This window comes from Mustela nivalis (assembly GCF_964662115.1).
Source record: "Mustela nivalis genome assembly, chromosome: 13".
NCBI classification, from domain to species: domain Eukaryota; kingdom Metazoa; phylum Chordata; class Mammalia; order Carnivora; family Mustelidae; genus Mustela; species Mustela nivalis.
The window spans coordinates 18,291,376-18,311,960 of NC_139032.1; the positions used below are offsets into that span (position 1 = coordinate 18,291,376).

At 44.0% G+C, this 20,585-nt stretch overlaps 1 protein-coding gene and 1 long non-coding RNA gene across 2 annotated transcripts in view; one reads left to right on the top strand and one right to left on the bottom strand.

The window, feature by feature from the left end:
* LOC309845945 (guanine nucleotide-binding protein G(q) subunit alpha) overlaps window positions 1–20,585 on the bottom strand; it is a 306,083-nt gene that overhangs the window by 247,957 nt on the left and 37,541 nt on the right. The window lies entirely within an intron of this gene.
* On the top strand, window positions 9,465–10,576 carry LOC309846261. The gene is made up of 2 exons (XR_014301819.1): window positions 9,465–9,935; window positions 10,328–10,576. It is a non-coding gene; the product is annotated as an uncharacterized lncRNA (long non-coding RNA).

Genomic DNA, 20,585 nt, shown 5'->3' on the forward strand with positions numbered 1-20,585 from the left:
TTTTATATACATACAGTAGGGGGAAAAAAACCACATGACCTTCACTTTTTTTCCTGGGAAAAGGAAAAAGAGGAGGTATGTACTTGTTTTAATACTCCCCCCAGAGATTCATTCAAATTGACAGTGAATCTATTTCTTACGAACATCTGTATCCCAATCCCAGCAGAGAGTTCATAACAGGTGATCAATACTTTGTTTGTAAACTTTGGACCTACCAGGTTTGTTGCAGTTCTTTCTTTCTTTGCAAGAAAGTGGGGGAAGAGGCAGAAGGACGAGGGAGAGAGCATTTCAAGGAGAGTCCATGCTGAATGTGGAACCCAATGTGGGGCTCGATCTCACATCCCTGAGATCAGAAGCCAAGAGTCAGGTTACTCAACTGACTAAGCCACCCAGGCGCCCCATCCAAGCAGGTTTTCAGTGCTATCTTCCCAAAGCTAGAGCATGAGAATCTATTAAATGTGGTAGAATTGAACTTTAAAAGAAAAAAAAAAGTTGTTATCTACACATTTAATGCAATCCCTCTCAAAATACCAGTGGTATTTCTCACAGAGCTGGAGAAAACAATCCTACAATTTGTATGGAACCACAAAGGACCCCAAATAGCCAAAACAACTTTGAAAAAGAAAAGCAAAGCTGGAGGCATCACAATTCTGGGCTTCAAGCTATCTTACAACACTGAAATCATCAAAACAGTATTATACTGACACAAAAACAGACACACAGATCAATAGAACAGAATAGAAAATCCAGAAATAAACCCACAACTACATGGTCAATTAATCTTCAACAAACAATGAAAAAAGATACAATAGGAAAAACAAAGTCTCTTCCACAAATAGTGTTGGGAAAACTGGACATCAACATGCAAAAGAATGAACCTGGACCACTTTCTTACACCACACAGAAAAATAAACTCAAAATGGATTAAAGACATAATGTGAGATCTGAAACAATAAAAATCCTAAAGGAGAGCCCAGGTAGTGATGTCTCTTACACTGGCCATAGCAACCGCTTTCCAGACATGTCTCCTAAGGCAAGGGCAGCAAAAGCAAAAATAAACTATTGGGATTTCATCGAAAGATAAGTTCTGCACAGTGAAGGAAACAATCAACAAAACTAAAAGGCAGTCTACAGAATGGGAGAAGATATTTGCAAATGACATATGCAATAAAGGGTTAGTATCCAAAATATATAAAGAATTTCTAAAACTCAATAGCCAAAAAATGAATAATCCAGGCAAAAACGGGCAGAAGACATGAAGAGATATTTTTCCAAAAAAGACATACAGATGGCCAATACACACATGAAAATAGGCTCAACATCACTTATTATCGGAGAAATACAAATCAAAACTCCAATGAGACATCACCTCACACCTGTCAGAGAGGCTAAAATCAACAACACAAGAAACAACAGGTGTCGGTGAGGATGTGGAGGAAGGCAAACTCTTACACTGTCAAGATGGGAATGCAAGCTGGTGAAGCCACTCTGGAAAACAGTATGGAGACTCCTCAAAAAGTTAAAAAAGAACTACCTACCATAAACCCAGCTATTGCACTACTAAGTATTAACCAAAAGAAAACAAACCTAGGGATTCAAAGGAGCACATGCACCCCATGTTTAAAGCAGCATTATCTACAATAGCCTAATTATGAAGATAGCCCAAGCATCCCCTGGTTGATACTGAAAGGATACAGAGATGCGGTATAAATACACAATGGAATATTACTCAGCCATAAAAAGGAATGAAAACTTGCCATTTGAAACAACATGGATGGAGCTACGGAGTATTGTGCTGAGGGAAGTAAGTCAGAGAAAGACAACTATATGATTTCACTCATGTCTGGAATCCAAGAAAGAAACAAAGGGAAAAAGAGAGAGAGGCGCAAACCAAGAAACAGACTCTTAACTCTAGAGAACAAACTGACAGTTAGCAGAAGGGAGGTGGGTGGCAGGAAGCTTGAAACCGGCGAGGGGGACTAAGGGGGCCACTTGCTGTGATGAGCACTGAGTGCTGTATGGAATTTTATACCATACACCTAAAACTAACACTACACTGTCAACTGAAACTTAAATACAATCCACTGTCAACTGCAATTTAAATAAAAACTTTAAGAAAAGCTCTCTACTCACGATTTCTTGGATTTCAGTGATTCCATGTTTGTTGAACAGAACTTTGTACAACGATGCAAATGTTCTCTCTCTAGTCTTTATCTATGTTCTTCAGCAGTGACTACTCACATGTGCCTACTGAGCATTTGAATTACAGTGAAATCGAGGGACTGAATTTTAAATTTGTATCTAATTTTAATTAATTTAAGTTTAAATGGTCACATGTGGCTAATGACGAACGTGTTTAGTTGGGGCTTAGACAGGACCTCGGAAACAGGAATGAGCATCACGGACACAGACTTCGGTCCAAATCCAAGCTCTGCCACTTACTATCTAACAACCTTGAACAAGCTATTTAAACATATTTCCCAGTGTAAAATAGCATATTAGTGGGAGAAATGTCATGAAATTAGATATGGCAAAGTAACCAAAACCCCATTTCAGTTTCCTGGTTGTCTATCGTCAGAAGCCCTCCAATTTGCGCTCCTGCAGAGAAAACCACCAAGCAACCAAAGCCTGGAATGGGAGATGCCAAACTGCAAATGGTCGCTGTTTTTTGGAAAGTGGGGTTGAAAATTTCCATTTGTGTTTTATACACTTTTACATTCCCTAAGTTTTTTTTTTCTTATTTAACAAATTTTACTTTGATCAAAAACAAAAACAAAGGGGCTACTCCGAAGTTCAGGGTTTTCTTCTGGTATTCCCAAGGCAGGGAGGGTGGCAAGGCGGACACAAGAAAGGTTGGTTCACAGCCCTTGAGCAGGTGAAAGGGACAGAAATTGGAACTGGCAGGCCTGTAGTCTCAGAGGCCTGGCTTGATGCCAGTACCATGTGTACCCTGAATGCCCCAGGCTGTTAAGTACAGTGCAATTAATTAGATTAGCCAGGTTACTATCAATGCCTGCCAGGCTGCAGGTTTTTCTCGTCCATTCCAGGGAGATGGGCCCTCCTGTGGCCACAGGCTAAACGATCATCAGGTAATTTTCTTTTATAAATTTATCTGGGATAGTTAAAGGTAAAGGACACCCTCACATACTATAAATTGAACATTTCAGGAAGGCAGTTGGATAAAATGTGTACTTAAAAATACTCACTACCTCTTGATCAGTAATTACATTTGTTGGACTTTGCCATGAGGAGAGGAAAAAAAAAGATAATTAAGCAAACTTAGGGAATGTAAAAGTGTATAAAACACAAATGGAAATTTTCAACCCCACTTTCCAAAAACAGCGACCATTTGCAGTTTGGCATCTCCCATTCCAGGCTTTGGTTGCTTGGTGGTTTTCTCTGCAGGAGCACAAATTGGAGGGCTTCTGACGATAGACAACCAGATGTCCATATAGGAATGACTGCTCAACATTTTATGTAGTAAAGAATGGTGACAATCTAAATATTCATTAATAGAGAACTAGCTTAAATAAATTAATACATATTTACATCAAGAAATACTATGCAACCATGAAAATGATACTGATTAACTGATGTAGAAAGACATTCAAAATACTACAAAATAATATGCAGAATAACGTTTGTTAAAATAATCTATGTAATTTATGTATATTTGTGTGTGCTTACCCATAGGAAAAAGGTTTAGAAGAAAATAAACCAAAAAGTTTTAAGCACTTTACACTGGAGAGTAGCAATTCAAGTGACTAGTCTACTTACTGGCCATCTGTTATATTCTAATTTTTTTAATTATTTAATAGACACACTATATTAAATAAGAAAGAGAGAAAGATGAAATAAAAGGCTGCCACTGATCTTAATTTTACAGGGGAGTTTTGCCAAACCTTTAAGGATCAGGCAATTCCCACATGACTTCTATTTTATCACAGCACAGAAAAAAAAAAAGAAATTTTTTTTAATCTATCAAGTTAACACCATAAAAAATACAAAAGAAAATCTAGACATGAAATCATGAGAAAAATATAGCAAATCAGATTTGGTAATATATTACTGGAATAACAGGGATTATTCTAATTATTCAAGAATACCGTACTATAGCATAATATAGAGAAATAAGTTATCACAGAAGTCAAAGTTGGGCAATCAAATAATCATCTCAATATAAATGTAAAACAAAATATTTTGAAAACAAAATAACTCTAGAAAACCAAGAATAAAGTAACTATAATAAAAAAAAATCTTTCTCAAATTCTAATAGTAAAACACCTAAACATATTCCATGAAATTCAGGACCAAAATAAGGATACCTACTATGGTGAATATCACTGACAACCATACTACAAGCTCTAGCCAAAATACAAGATGAGAATTAAAATGGAATTAAAGTCCTAGGTTCATCCTAGCTATGACCAGAAAGACAAGAAATAACAAGTGTTGGTGAGGATGTGGAGAAAAAGGAACCGTCGTGCGCTGGTGGTGAGAATGCGAATTAGTGCAGTCACTCTGGAAAACAGTGTGGAGGCTGCTCAAAAATTAAAAATGGGACGCCTGGGTGGCTCAGTTGGTTGGACGACTGCCTTCGGCTCAGGTCATGATCCCGGACTCCCGGGATCAAATCCCGCATCGGGCTCCCAGCTCCGTGGGGAGTCTGCTTCTCCCTCTGACCTTCTCCTCGCTCATGCTCTCTCTCACTGTCTCTCTCTCAAATAAATAAATAAAATCTTTAAAAAAAAAAATTAAAAATGGAACTACCCTGTGATCCAGTACTCTACACTACGGGGTATTTATCCAAAGAAAACAAAAATGCTAATTCGCAAAGACATATGCACCCCACGTCCATTGCAGCACTGTGATAGCCAAGATACGGAAACATCCCAAGTGTCCATCGATGGATGAACGGAAAAAGACATTATGAGAAACATATACACAGTGGAATATTATTCATCCATTTGAAAAAAAAGAAAGGAAGAAAGAAAGAAATGAAATCTTGCCATTTGCAACAACGGGGATGGATCTGAAGTCAGCCAGCCAGCCAAAGACCCCAGGTGTGGAATTTAAACAACCACAACGACAAACCATTCTCAAAAAGCCATTCTCAAAAAGACAAGACGGGGCACCCTGGGTGGCTCTGCTCAGCGGGGAGCCTGCTTCTCTTCCTCTTCCCTCTGCCTGCCTCTGCCTACCTGGGAACTCTGTCTGTCAAATAAATAAATACAATCTTTAAAAAAAAAAAAAGACAAACTACTGAAAAATTATTACTGAATTGAGAAAATGAAATATTCCACACATGTTTACCGAGTGCATACTGTGGTAAATCCTGAGGTAGGTCCAGGGATGCCACAGCAGATGAACAGAGAGACCCAGGCTGACAGAGTATAAAAAATCGATGTGCCTCAGACATTTTTGTCCTGTGCTCATGAATAGAACAAATGCAGGCGACATCAGTTCCCATTTTTCGGCAATTCAGTAAACGAGCTTTTAAGCCCACTTATAAATGTACAAAAATCAACAGTTCTTCTATAATCAGCAAACACCAGTTACAGGATATAATTTAAGAACAGTCTGTTCATTATTGCAATCAGAAACAAAATATCAAATATCTAGAAATAAACACAGGAAAAGTGTAGGACCTATATAAATAAATGTACAAAATTTCACTTACTGAGGTAAGAAAGAGAGGGAGGAAGGAAGGGAAGGTGTTTAAGAAAGCAGAGGAGGGGAAGCCTACCGTGTTCCTGGGCTGTGACGGTGTACATTTCTCCCAAATTACTCTATATATTTAGTGCGATCACATTCAAAACACCAACGGGCTGTTTTTTTTTAAGAAGTTGACAGAATAATTATAAATTTCATTTCAAGAGTAATTGTGTGAGAATGGCCAAGAATTTTCCTTTAAGGAAAATGAAAACGAACCGCTCCAAGAGAGAAGTCATGATATCATGCACGCATTTTGAGACTCACGTGGGCTGAGAGCCTGGCCCCGCGCCAAGATCGCCCGCCCTGGTCTGTGTGTGCCACACCAGGGGCCGGCGTGGATTCTTATCCGTGGCCAATGTATGTGTCTGTCTCTCTACAGCCTCTCGCAACTGAGCAAGCCCCCGGGAAGGAGGCCTCAGAAGCCAGATGTGTACGGCAGCTGCACTGATGGGCGTGAGAGCTGGCTCCCGGCAGGAAGAACCTTCGTTCGGAAGGGTTCAAGAGCACACACCCTGAGACTCAAGTCACTTCGCTGATGGGAAAGAGGGGAACGTGGAGAACACAGAAGCTGAGCCATCAATGAAAGCGTTTACTGCCTACTGTAGGGTGATACGGTAAAATTTAATGATGTCAAAAGATGAATTCTACATATGTGAATTCCTATGAAAACCCAAAATCAAACCGATCATATTTACTAGTGACATTCACAACCCCTTTCCTTTCTCATAGCGCTCTAAGACTCTAACCCACTGCCCGCCCTATTTCTCGACCATTACCTGCTCCCAGTGCATTGTGAGCAGATGAAAATTCAACCCGCGAAGGAGAGAAAAGTTAGGCATCTTTTACAGACATAGATGAGGGGCTCTGGGGGCCTGATGAACTCGCCACGTGTCACAGAGCGAGTGGCCCGTGGCTGAGGCGGGAGCCTTGCTTCCAACTTCTGGGTCTGAAACAGGAGCCACCCCACCCCCCGCCCACTGCAAACCACCCCCCACCCCACCCCGTGTTTCCACAGTCGTGAAGCTAATGAGGTCCAGAGTGCCAGAGAGCTATGAGCTTCCATCCCCTTGTGCACAGTCAGCTGTGTTCCCTTCTAAAACTACAGGCCGCATGCCCGAGCCTGACCAGACAGCAGTCTTGAAAAATTAAATATTGATTGTTCCAAGAGGGACGGATGATAATAACTAACACATGCCGTGCTCGCTCTTTGCCAGACACTGTTCTAAGGACTTCAAAGATACTGAGTCCTGTCATCTTTACAGCACGCCTCATGTAGCAGACAAGACTACAATCATACCCCCGTTCACCGATGATAAAACAGAGGTACAGCCAAGCCACCTAACTTCCCCCGGGCCACGGGGGCCGCTAAGGGTAGAGCGGGGGTCCTAAGTTCTGGCTCCAGGCTTGCATTTCCTGTCAGGGGTGCCTAGCCCTGCCTGTCACACAGATCTCCATCTCCCTATGGACCCCAAGACCAGCAGTTAAGAGTGCTCTCTGTAACATAAAATATGCATATGACAGCCCAGCCTAAATTACCCATGATAACATTTAATTAATACAAATTGCCAAGCATGGCTAATTGCTGCCGGTGCACTCTCTCCTGTAATGATTCATATAAAAATACAGAGGTAAATCCCCACTGTACTTTGTTACATGGCTGGAAATATTCTTGTTCGGTGTTTGGAATGATTCAAACTACAGAAATCTAACCTGAAAATACTAAAGTCGACCATCAGCCTGTGAAACCTTATCCTGCTATCAGACCACTGTGCCAAGCCGTCTCCGAACGGCCACAGCCGTGCTGGAATGACCCCTTGATCCATCCTGACTTGTACTTTTCCTGCATATTTATCTTGTTAACCAAAATACAAGTCCCTTGAGACCAGGGGCCATCCCCCTGAACCTTGCAAAAAACACTCTGTACATAGGTACTCGACCTATTTTTGGTGACCAGGAATTAAGTGGAATAAAATATTTTATTATCGGAAACAAAAACATTTTAAGTCCTGTGAATAAATCTCAGACAGGCACACAATCATGTTGACAATTAAGTCCCTGCTGCTAATTCATCAAATCTAGGAACGCCGATTAGATACCAGGTACTGCAATGAGAGCTTCCTTTGAACTAAATCAGGTAAGCCACACGGCGCCTTAGGAAAGTGAGCCTATCTCATAATCATAACCATTTCACAGATGGGAAAACTGAGGTTTAGGAAAATAAAGCAACTTAACCCCGGTTCTACCACTCGTAAGGGATGGGACTAGGATGTAAGCCCAGCCCTCTGCTTCCAGAGATGAACTCTTACCTCCTTATCTCCCAAAGTGTCCCATCTTCTCTGGCCATCCCACTCCCCACCCGCTGCGAGTAGACCACCAGGAGACTTCTACCTGCCGCTCAGCCGTCCTCCTTCTCTCACTTCCCAAACTACACGTTAGGGTACATGGCATCAGCCTTTTAATCCAGGACAATAGAAAAGAACAAGTCCTACAAAACCCACGCTGCCATGAGGGCCTTGCCTCTTGTGATTCACTGTGTTCCTTTGAAGACCGTTCAGGAAGTAGCCTCTGATCTTGGCATCAACCTCTGTTACATAGTTTGTTTAAAGGACATCACAAACTGTCCAGGTGATAAGGCTCCTGGCTTCCGTGTTGAGCGAGCTGCTAGGAAGTTCCAGGCCCCACGTGAGATCCCCTAACGCGCTCAGAGACGCATACATACAATTTCATTCTGGTTCCACGTTTCAACTTATGATGGTTTTGCCGTGTTCACCTACTTCTAACTTACATTATCGTATATAAACAAGAGCATCTTTAAAATGCTGTGGGGACAAGACAGACTATAAACGAAGTGCCCAGTAGACGTTCGGCTCATTTTCAACAATCAAGGCAGAAGAACATTCAAGAGGCAAGGGTTAGAGTCCTAACCAGAGGAAAGAACTGGCAGTTCTCAGACTTTACCCACCCAATAAAAATTGTTTTCAAAGTCTAGGCAATAGTCTTAAAATTTTTTAATTAGTTGGCAACATTTAAAATACAAGAGATTTCACTCATAAACCCAAACTCCTTGTTTTTCTTGAAAAATGGGAAGCTGTGTCAACCCCTACGCCTGCTCTCCATACATGGCAACATTCAAAGCTGAACAACAACTTCAATGAGCCATGAGATTTTAGTTTGCCAAAGTCCCCACCCAGACGGTGCCACTCATTTAAAACCACCCACTTCAATCTTGGTGGCGGCGGGCTTAGCGCCCCAGCCTAAATCAACAGCAGCTCCACTCCCAAAAGGGAAATGTGCAGGTGCGATTAGTAGACAAGGTTTTCCAGCTGCTGGAGGAACCTCAGAACAGGCCCCTTGGAGTTCCTGTTTCTCAAAAGATGGGATTACTTAGAAACTTGGCTGGAGAGAGGCAAAGAGGGACACACCAGATAGAGGCATCTATTCAAAGTCCTAAGCCCGGGCGCATCCTTGAGCTACTGGCAGGACCTCCCAAGAAAGCTCCTTCCCCAGTCGCACCCTGGACTCCACTCCCCACCCAAAACCTGGTACTGAATGGCTGTCCCAGGACCACACAGCCCAGGGCTAAAAGGGAAAATGGCAGAAGCAAGTAAGTCTGCAGGGTTCTCCGGGAGCTCCTACCCCCCAGCCCCACAAGGCCCTTCCTTGACTGCCCACCTGGAGGCGCCATGAACACAACAAACCACACTTCTCAAGGTCAAAACAAGACCAAGTGCCTTGGAAAACAACTGCTGTGGCCATTGTTCGGCCCACAGGCGTTTGGAGTGTTCATGCAGAAAAGCCGAAATTTCCCCTCGCAGGAAGTTCCTGGAAGGAAGTCGGTGCCCTGACGCTCAGCCACTCCTCGGACCGGAGAAAACAAAGGCAGAGCAGGCCTCTCTGCTGCAGACGGCCACAGCATCCCACCGGAGGCGGCCGGGTGTTCATGAGGGCTGCTAAGCTTTCTTGGGAGGGAGGGTCTACAGAGCTGCAGGAGCCTCTTCCTTCGCACGTTTGGGGAAGGTGGTCGTTTTCTGCCACATATTGATCAGGATCCAAACATGAAACCAGCTGAAGACCTGAGGGAGACGGTGGGTGTACGCTGTTGACCACCCACCCAACCTACCACCGTCCAGATTCTTGGAGGAACTCGAGCCCTCTGCCGCTAGCAACAGCAGTGCCTGGTGGCCTGGCAACAGCAGCGACAGAAGAGTCTATGTGGAAAGGTATTCTTGGGACTGGGCATCCACAACTGTTATAATCTTTTTTTTTTTTTTTTTCTCAAATTACCTTAAAAGTGATGCATATGCAATTAATTTTTTCCAAACAGAACCAGGTGATAATAAGTGGTAAGGAAGTGTCCCTGAGCCCACAGTCCCCACTCCCACTCTTTTCCATTATTACTGTTTTTACAGTCCTGGTGGTTATCAGCCTAACCACGTAATAGGCTTGTATCTCTTCTTGATTTGTCAACCTTAGACAGAATCTATTGACTGGCTGCCTGCCTCCCTCATATCTAACTCATTCACACTTCCTTCACCTCTAATTCTTCCCTAGTTTTCTTGATTATGCTATTTTTAGCTCTTCAATTGGTTAGCTCTGTTTCTTGTTTCAACAGCCTTACACAGTGTATCTTGACATCCCACCCTGGAGGAGAAGGAAATCAGAATCCCAACGTGTCCCTCCACGGCCTCTCTTTCCCTCCTGCCGCCTAGCTGTGGACTTCTGTCTGCTCTTTCCCTCTTCCCAAATTGGGGAGGTTTCTAAGCCTTGGTTTGTTTGTTTGGTTTTTTTTTTTTTTTTTCCCTGTAGTTATGTCTTGTCTTGGGTGGAGATTAACCAATAAACTATGCAGCTACATTTACAACATTCTGACTACGCAAACATGACTTCCTGCAGGACCAACAGCACGTCTCAGTTCCTGGAGAAGTAAATACAATCCTATGTCAGTGAACCTAGCTACACCTCAAGGTCAAATGGTTCTCTTTTCTTACACTGCACAAAACACTCAAAATTATATGATACCGCAACTTAGATGGCTTTTATTTTTGCATTTAAAAAAAAGGAAATGATTCTTTGATTATCCACCTGTCCTGGCTGATGTCTGAGCCCATGTGTGGTTTTTTTTTTTTTTTTTTAATCAAAACTACATTCATACAGCCTCAATACAATACAACATTCATCCCTTTCTAATAAAGAAGTGCACAACTGCAAAAGCCCAAGGAACAGTTACTGAGCTAAACAATTAAGCCAAGAACAAGCACCCCTGAGGCCCAAATGCTCCAAGGCAAATGCCCAAGGGAGGGGCTGGTTCCCGGTGGAGGAGATGACTCCCTAGGCAGGGCTACTTTTTCTTTTTTTTTTCCTGTATGTAGGCTGGCTGAGTGACTTAGCTTCTTAACTACCTGATTTTTGAGCAAATAAACAGTAATAACAAACAAAAGAGCGACGTGTTGACAATTAAAAACGTACACAGTGTATGGGCGCCTGGGTGGCCCAGTCCGTTAAGTGTGTGGCTTTGGCTCAGGCCCTGATCCCATGATTATCAGGGTTAGAGCTGAAGTTAGGGTTCGGTGCTCCCCCCCCCCCGCTCAGCAGGGAGTTTGCTTCTCCCCCTCCCTCCGCCGCTCCCCCACTCCTGCTCTCCTGCTCTCTCTCCAATAGAGAAATAAAATCTTTTAAATAAATAAATAAAAACGTACAGAGTCTTAAATTATGTCCTTGGCAATGTTATGAAACAGAAAATAGGTCATAACACCTAGCAGAGAGAAAATTGCTTGTTCCGGGAGATAAATTAATTTCTGAAATAGGCGAAGTTACAGGAAAAGCGATGTAGCACAGTCCAAAGGGCCCCGGTTTGGGGATAAGACGAAGCTGAGTTTAAATCCAGGGTAAGGGGAAGCTCCTTCCCTTGCAGTCTGACTGTGTGCCTTGGAAGACACACCAAGGCTCTGTGAACCTGTTTCCTGATCTGCGAGCAGGCAAAATACCAGCTCTTTCACACAGGGGTACCGTGAGGACAAAATAAGACAGTCACCCTAACACAGTCCTGGTGCTTATAAATCAGTGCTGGTAACACTAGATCCTACACGTCCAGGGTCGAGCTCCTCTCTGATGAACTACAGTAAGTGAAGACCACGTGTCACGCTGTATTTCTCTAGGTCCTAGAACAGCAGAGGGGAATGGCGGGCAAGGATTATTAAGGATCTCGGGGCTCCTGGGTGGCTCAGTCGGGTAAGCGGCAGCCTTTGGCTCCAGTCATGACCCCAAAGTCCTGAGACTGAGCCCCACATCAGGCTCCCTGCTCAGCAGGAAGCCTGCTTCTCCCACTCCCTCTGCTGTTCCCCCTGCTTCTGCTCTCTCAGTCAAATAAATAAAATGCTTAAAAAAAAAAAAGAAAAAAGAATCTAATCATAAAACAAAAAGAAACGTACAAAATAAAGACAAGGCATATAATGCTAGCCACAAATTCGGTCATGGGTAATGCTACTACAAAATCCTTTTATAATTAGACCCACTGGAAAAAAAATTGTAAGTCCCTTCTTTAATTATAGTTCTGAACTTTACCTTATATTAAGATAGAGTAAGATTTTTTTTTAGAGAGACTTTATTTATTTGAGAGAGAAAAAGGGAGAGAGAACACGGGGGGAGGGGCAAAGGGAGAGGGAAAGCAGACTCCCCACTGAGCAGGGAGTCCCTGGGATCATGACCTGAGCTGAAGGCAGCAGCTTAACTCACAGAAACACCCAGGCGCCCCAGGACATAATAAGACATTTTGACGGGGAAGATATACCTTACCATGGGCAATTAAGATGTCATTCCAAGAGATACCACTTTGCTAGTTGAAAAGAAAAAATAAATTCTTAATTCACAATTTACTCAAGTGTATGATTAAAAAAAAAAAAGAAATAGAAAAAGATGTTGTATGAATCACTCTATAAGCTGGTTACAAAATTGTGAATTCTAGAATTCTGGACAATGACTATTCCCACATGTTGTGAATTTGTGTGTGTGTACATGTGTATGTATACATACGTGTGTGTGGGTTTAAGAATCATGGAGAGAAAACATGGTGTCACTAAAACGTCTTCCCCCAAACTGTGGCAATATTCCAAGCTCCACGTCTCACGTTACAAAGAATTCACTCTCTGAAATCTAAACATTCTCTTCTTTAATTTCCTTGCATCTGCTTAATCCATCCGCATCAGTGATGTAAACTTAAAATGATTTCTAGCCAAAATGATATTACTGGACTCCTACGTGCTTACAAAAATAGCTTCTATTTGAAAGTGAGTGGTGAAGTGTTAGGATCTAGACCACCATCTAAATGCATGAAAATTTTCCATATTTATTTAATTACACCAGGACGTAACATTATTAGTAAGCCTTTTCTCGCATCATTTTAGTGGTCTTTCACTGTTCCTCCATAAGGTTCATGTTAAACCTGCTTTGTATTTCCTCTCACTGCCAATACTGTGCCATCTAACAGTATTTCTTTTATTTGGTCAAAACAGTGAAAACAATGGGGAATACTTTCAGTGTTCTTACTTTTAATCATCAAAAGAAGGGAAGGGAGAAAGAAAATAAAACGAGCCCTTTTGTTTATGAAGGTGATATTTTCAATTACTTCGGAAATTCACTGCAACATACACCTTTTGAACATTTCCTTTGCAGGAGGCAATTGGCAAAATCCTATCTGGCAAAAAGGCACAGCCGGGGAGCCTTGATGGCAGGCGGGAGGGATCGCTACAGCACCCCAAAGCAGACTGAGGCAGGTATAAAAGCAGAGGCACAAAAATCACATTCACTATGAATCCGGTAAATTCATGGTTGGTCGTCCACTCCCAGCTATTTGTTCTGTTGTACAGCCCAAGTGAAGTCCAGGGGGCTGTTATGGTTTTAAAGTACTCATCCTTTTTGCAAATCTCATCTTAAATCTCATTTCTCTCATATTTCCTGGTTATTTCTTGCCTTCCTAGTCTTAAAAGAGAAGCCATTAGGCCCTTCTCAAGAACAAATTAGCCAAGTATTCATCCCCGGTCCAGATCCCTTTTTCCCATAGCACAGAAGCCAAAAACGCTGCTGAGTTTCTACTCTGCTGTTCAATTCTACCTTGATTATAACTCCACATCACTTCCATATGGCTAGTTAGCTGCCTAACCACCCATAAGAGCGAGTATCAATTATGGAATTATAAATCTAACAATTAACTGACTCGATGGGTCTGAGGAGAGTGTTGGCTTCTGTGTTTAGCCTCCTGAGGTAGAGAAGTCTCTCAGGATTTGATTCAGGTTCTTCCCCAGAGGCTGGGTCACACCCAAACCACCCCAGGCCGACAACTCACAAACCTGCTGTTCACTCCTGGCACTGAAAGGTCACATGACCTCTGCCAAGTGTGGCTACCGCAACTGGTTCCGTCTCACACACTCATCGTGTCTGCATGCTTCTGGAAAGTCTTTGCTCCGGAACACTTTTAGCAAAGCATTATCACTATTCTCAGAAAGAGTTTTATGACAAGGAAATGATTCTGGTCTTCATAAGGAGGCCTGGGTTTAAATTCTACTTCTGACACACTATTTAAGGAAAAAGTGGGGGGACACCATTTAACTGCTGATGTTGGCAAAATGGAAAAAAAAAAAAGTGAAACTTATTTAAGAAGTGAACAGGTTAAAGATCGATCAGTTAGGGGAACAGCATTATGAGCTAATGAAACCTCACAGGAATTTTTCATATGAAAACTCTACACCTTTCCGTTGGATTGACTGAATGTAAGAAACCAATACCTCCAATTTAGGGGAAGGAAGACTACAGCCATGCCTTTTAACTGATGTGAGACAAACATCAACCTTTTCTGACAAGTAATGTGAACTTACTGAAAAGCCTTTTCAGAGGTATTTACAGCACCTTAGTGTTTCAAGGCCGGGGGGAAAAAAAAAAAAAGAAAGACATCAAATATTCACTGCACAGCAGTGAAAAATGCATTTTCATTCAAGAATCCTTCCCCGGGACCAAGTGTTTGATTCTGTATCTAATAAACCAAAAGCCAAGGGGCACTGGGAGGCTCAGAGGGTTGAACATCAGCCTTCGGCTCATGTCAGGGTCCCAGGACAGAGCCCCACATCCAGGCTCCACACTCAGCAGGGAGTCTGCTTGTCCCTCCCCCGCCCCCACACTGGTGTTCTTCCTCTCAGATAAATAAAATCTTTTTTAAAAATAAATAAATAAAGATAAGAAGTGAAAAACCAAAAGCCAAAACCAATAAAAAATGCTAACAAGATAAATGTCTTTAGAAGCATCATCAAGGAAATTGGTAGCTGGGCCTCTAATTAGTACTGATGCCTGAATTCTCCAAATACTTGAACTACCCTGCCCTCTGCCATACTGTGGGATGAAACACCCAAGAAACCGTGCCAGCACTTCCTACAGAGGGATGGGCAATTTGTTTTTACCTCAGCAGCCAATTCTATGTAATGGCATGAACTCGCATACAGTAGTAACACTTACTTAGTATATATTTATAGAGAGCCGAACATCAGCGTCATACTTCCACAGAAAGCAACTGCATCGTTGTTTTGGGTTTTTTTTAAAGGTTCTTCTATAAAAGGGCCTACTTCCGAGTAGCCAGTTCTAGGAGCTGCGAGAAATCTAAGGGAATGGGCAGGTGCGGCTCTGCGTGCTCACATCCAGGTTCCTCTGTGGGGAGCCTCAGGGCATCTCCACCACCTTTCTAGAAGTTCTCAGCCTGCCTGGGGACTCCTCCTCACGCCCTCCTCTCCCTTCTCCTGTAGCCCCTGGGACACTCGTGTGGCCTTGGGCCTCTTCAAAGAGCTGGTTGCCTCCCTCCTCACAGCTGATAGCTATGCCCTTAGCTTCTCTCAAGGCTCTACTGCCTGTGGTTCACTGTTTGGCGGATTTAGGAACGGTTGGTCCGTGATCATTTTCTCACACCTCATGGAAACCCAGCAAATATACGAGTGACCTAGACATATAAAATCAGCATCCGACTGGCATGTCTGGTCTTGGCTTTGGTATCCTCAGTAGAAGGCTTTGGTGACTCAAATGACCATTCGCTCTGCCCCACTGTCTTAGGGAGATTGTTCCCTGGGAACTAACAGCCTGAACCTAACACAGGGAACAGCAGGCTTGACTGGAACCCGCTGCGCGTTGGTCATTGTGCTCAGCACCAGGGGACACAGAAAACAAAGACTGAACTTCTATCCCTTTATCCAAGGGCTATTTCCCTCCCCTCACAAGTCATCCTAAATCACTCTCTGATATGCAAATGGAGGAACAGCAGCTGGACCAAGTGGTCGGGCAGCCAAGGAGGGTGCTGACAGGAAGTTGCTGAATCTCAGGTGAGCTTTCGGGATGACTGTGGTTACCGTGAGGTGCCTTACAGACCTCATGACATCCTCAGCCCAGTCCTGGAGAAACAGACGATTCCTGAAAGAATAACTTCATTTTATTTTTATTTTTATTTTCTTTAGAACTCGTTCACAAATTACTATGCCCTGTCCTAAAATATCTTTTTCTAATCATCCTGAAAAAAAAATCCCCATCACATAATATCACATCCCTACGAGCTGGCCCATGGAGAATAGACAGGTAAATTGCCAGTCTATTCTGGAAAAGAAATTGGGCAAAACTGGGGGGGAAAAAGGAAAAAGGCACCTATGAGTAACCTTTCAGGTAAGTATAGGCCAGAGCCCTGAAGAGGGTTTCTGGAAGCTTCTGTTGCTCTCTGCCATCACAGAAATCACAATAACGGGCCAACGCGTGGGGTGAAGTCATGATATTTAGGTCGTCCCAAGGACCCGCAGGCACGGAACCACCATGCTCATTTCCATCTGGATCCTCGAGTTTTCCAGGCAGGGGCCCTCCCAGGAACCTGCAGGTTTAGCAGAAGCCTCGCAGCAGATTCTGACACAGGTGCTCTGATGCAGGGGTTCCTTCAGTATTTTGAGCAGAGCCAGGGAAGAAAAACTCCCTGATGGACTACTGAAGTCCGCAAAGAAACCAAGTTTCCAAGGTCGCAGTGGCACCATCCTCAGGCGCGTACACAGGCACCGAAGATCTGAGGGGAGACGGCGGAGATTTCCAAAATTAAATGGGCCACCACGTGCGGGTCCCAACACACCACGGCAGAGAAATGGCAATTCCATGGCCCAGGCAGACACCACTTGCTCCAAAATGGTTTTCAAAAGAATCCGTGGAGATTTGGCTTGGGTTGATTCTCCCTCCAATGGAAACCCATAGCCCTTCATTCTTCTTTGGAAGAAGCCGAAGGAATTACTTACGAGCAGTCATTTTTGCCGAAAACCCATACTCCGCACGTAAAGAACAGCTGTCTGCCACTTTGAATTCCACACACCGCTCACAGGTACAGGGTTAACCTTTACAGCCCTGGAAGCAACTCGGGCATGGCCCGAGGAGAGCAAGCAGAGTCTTTAAAAACCAGCATCTTTCAATCCCAGCTTAAACCAACTTTGATCTTCTTGATTCAGCATGAAGTCTCTTCTCCTATTTCTGTTTCTTCCCCCAGAACGGTCTGACTTTATACAGCCTCACGGTTGGAAACCCCTAGACACCCTAACCCAAGCAGCAGAATCCAGCCCTACTGCTGCCGCTCCCTCCCAGATTCCCCTAGCGCGGGGCCTGTCCCATCAGTGCGGGCTTCCTCTACCGCCTGGTGCACTGCAGCCGCCGCCACCCCTCCCCCGCTACAGAGCTGCAGCCCAGATATCCTGGCCATACGTGCTGTTTGCACACCTACACACTCCCCGCAACAGAACCCTGTCGCTCTGAGCAACCCGGTTAGCCTGATATCAACTGCCATTCTCTTCCTAGAACCTCTGAATCTTAAGGAACTTCCCAATATTGTGTCCCCTGTGACAGAGATCTGGCCGTGACCTCTGAGGAACGCTGTGGCTATTGCTAGGAATACTACAGAAACCGGCTCTGTAGCAGGACTCTCATACCTCCTCAAAGGTTAAGTTTGAGTTTCTAGAAGAAATCCGCCCTGGCCCCTCCCACCGTGACTCCCTTGTCAACACTGCCTATTTTTTTTTTCTTTTTTATCCCCCCACAGCCCCCGCCCAGAGTTTTGATCACGGGTTTCTATTTATTTGTGTGGGTCCTGGTTAAATGTCTGCTTTCCCTACTCACTTGGAAGCTCCATGAGGGTAGGGACCTTACTCTGTTATTTATCACTGTGTTCCTACCTCTTAACACAGTAGCTGGCACATGGTCAAAGAAACATTTTTTTTAAAGATTTAATTTTTTTTAGGGGCGCCTGGGTGGCTCAGTGGGTTAAGCCGCTGCCTTCGGCTCAGGTCATGATCTCAGGGTCCTGGGATCGAGTCCCATGTCCGGCTCTCTGCTCAGCAGGGAGCCTGCTTCCTCCTCTCTCTCTCTGCCTGCCTCTCTGCCTACTTGTGACCTCTCTCTGTCAAATGAATAAATAAAATCTTTAAAAAAAAGATTTAATTTTTTTTAAAGACTTTATTTATTTATCTGACAGACAGAGATCACAAGTAGGCAGAGAGGCAGGCAGAGAGAGAGGGGGAAGCAGGCTCCCTGCTGAGCAGAGAGTCCGACATGGGACTCGATCCCAGGACCCTGGGATCATGACCGGAACCGAAGGCAGAGGCTATAACCCACTGAGCCACCCAGGCCCCCTAAAGATTTAATTTTTAAATTAAATATTAAATTTAGGGGCACCTGGGTGGCTCAGCCATTAAGCATCTGCCTTGGGCTTGGGTTGTGATCCCAGCGTCCTGGGATGGAGCCCCACATCAGGCTCCGTGCTCAGCAAGAACCCTGCTTCTCCCTATCCATCTGCCCCTGCTTGTGTTCCCTCTCTCACATCTCTCTCTGTCAAATAAACAAAGAAAATCTTCTAAAAAGTTTTTTAATTTAAAAGATTTTAGTTTTAAGTAAACCCAAGGTAGGGCTCGAACTTATAGCCCCAAGATCAAGAGTTGCATGCTCTACTGTCTGAGCCAGCCAGATGCCCCAGAAATATTTATTAAGTGATGGAAACTCCTCAAGATCCCAAAGGTGCAAAGGTCTAATCCCTCAAAGCTGGTTACCACCACTGCAATATGCATCTTTGTCTGGTCCAGAATGGAAGAATCACCTGTTCTCCTTCCCTGCCAGATGTACACACAGGGTAGTCTGACCTAGTTTTCTGTTCTTTACCGGCCATCATGCTGTTGGGGTAGCAAAAACAATACTAATTCTATACTAAGCTCTGCCTTCATTTGGCTTATCATCGACAAGCAGCAAACTACATATGGGTCAATATTATCTTGAGTGTTTCTCTGGGTCTGCAGAGTCACTGGCACATGGAAGCTTCTGGGTGACTACCTTTAAGACTTCTGAAATGCTTAAAGTCAACTAGGCTGCAAAATTTCTCTTGCAGTGGAGAATTCTATCCAGGTTTTAAGGAATGTCGGAGTAAAATATGTGGAACAAAACCAGACACTCTGATTCACTCTTGGTGAGGGAGGAGGACAGGACACCCCTCACCTGACAGAAGCATCGGAAGAAGGTCTGCCAATAACGTAATGCCATGCTCCTGTGAATCTCTCTCAGGGGTCCACAGCCACGGCTGTCATCTCACTCCCCTGGCCAACAGTACTTACTAAACCTCTCTTGTGTTGAGTCCCATTCTCGGCACATGGGTCTAGCCAAACACCAAACAGACCAAACCTCTCGTAGAGCTTCTAATAGGGGTGAGACAGACATCAGGCCAATCAATATACAGGATGTAAAATAGCAAAAACTTGTAACAACAGGTTAGAGTTGCCATGGGGAGTGGCTGGGGGTTGGGGGGAGTCCTCAGTGTAATGACTCAAGTTGAGACTTGCAACAGAGGAGGGAACACGCCAGGCTGCTTCGGGAGGAGGAGCAGTCCAGGACAGACATACCTCAAAGGCAAAGTCCTAAAAAACAGAAAGGAAGTTGATGTGTTCCAGAACACTAAGATGGATGGAAGAAAGAACAGAGTCAAGGAAGAGAAGAGTAGAAGGAGACCATGTCAAGGAATGGAGGGAGGCAGGGACAGAGAAGGCAGAGGACCAGGAGGTCCTCTACAATTGTAGCTTCTACTCCAAGAAGAAGCCCCAAGATGGCTCTCAGCAGAGGATTCATCAAGCTGCCTTTTGCTTGAATAGCATAACTGGCTGCTTTGGGAAGAATTAACTGGGAGGGACATAGGGAAGAGAACTTCCTTTAATACCGGCCACACTGGAAATACTATAGCTTGTGTTCAGCACGACGACCGAAAGGCACACTGGCACGCGCCGACTCATCTGCCCAAGGACTGGATCCAGCACCTTTCCATCAACAGGGGCCAGAATCACCGCTTACTCATGTTTCTTCTTTTGAAGAGCAATGACATATTGCAAAAATGGGCATCAAGATGGGACGGACCTGGTTTCGATGCCCATCTGCTGCACCTGGAGGACAGGAGCATGGGCCAAGTATGTCGGTGCCTTAAAAAAAAGGGGGGGGGTGGAATTTACTACCTACTGGGCATGGGGCCTGGCAGAATAGGCAGGGACTGAATAGAGGAGCTGGTACCATTACCGTTTTAGTGACAAGGATCAGAGACTCTCAACACTTAGTCAAAAATCCACAGGCTACAAGATTCAATGAAGACATAATTGTATCTTTCTCACTAATCTCACAGCCAAACCCTCTTTTGAGTACAATACTAGGGGTTCTTTCCAAAGCTGGTCCAAGTCTAAATACTCATATTTCATCAGGACTTTTACTTCATGAGAATGAAGCACGCCAGTTGCTGTCCCAAACCAATCGAAGATGCATATCAGCTATGGACTTCCAACTCCTTCACTCTTGGTGACAAAGAT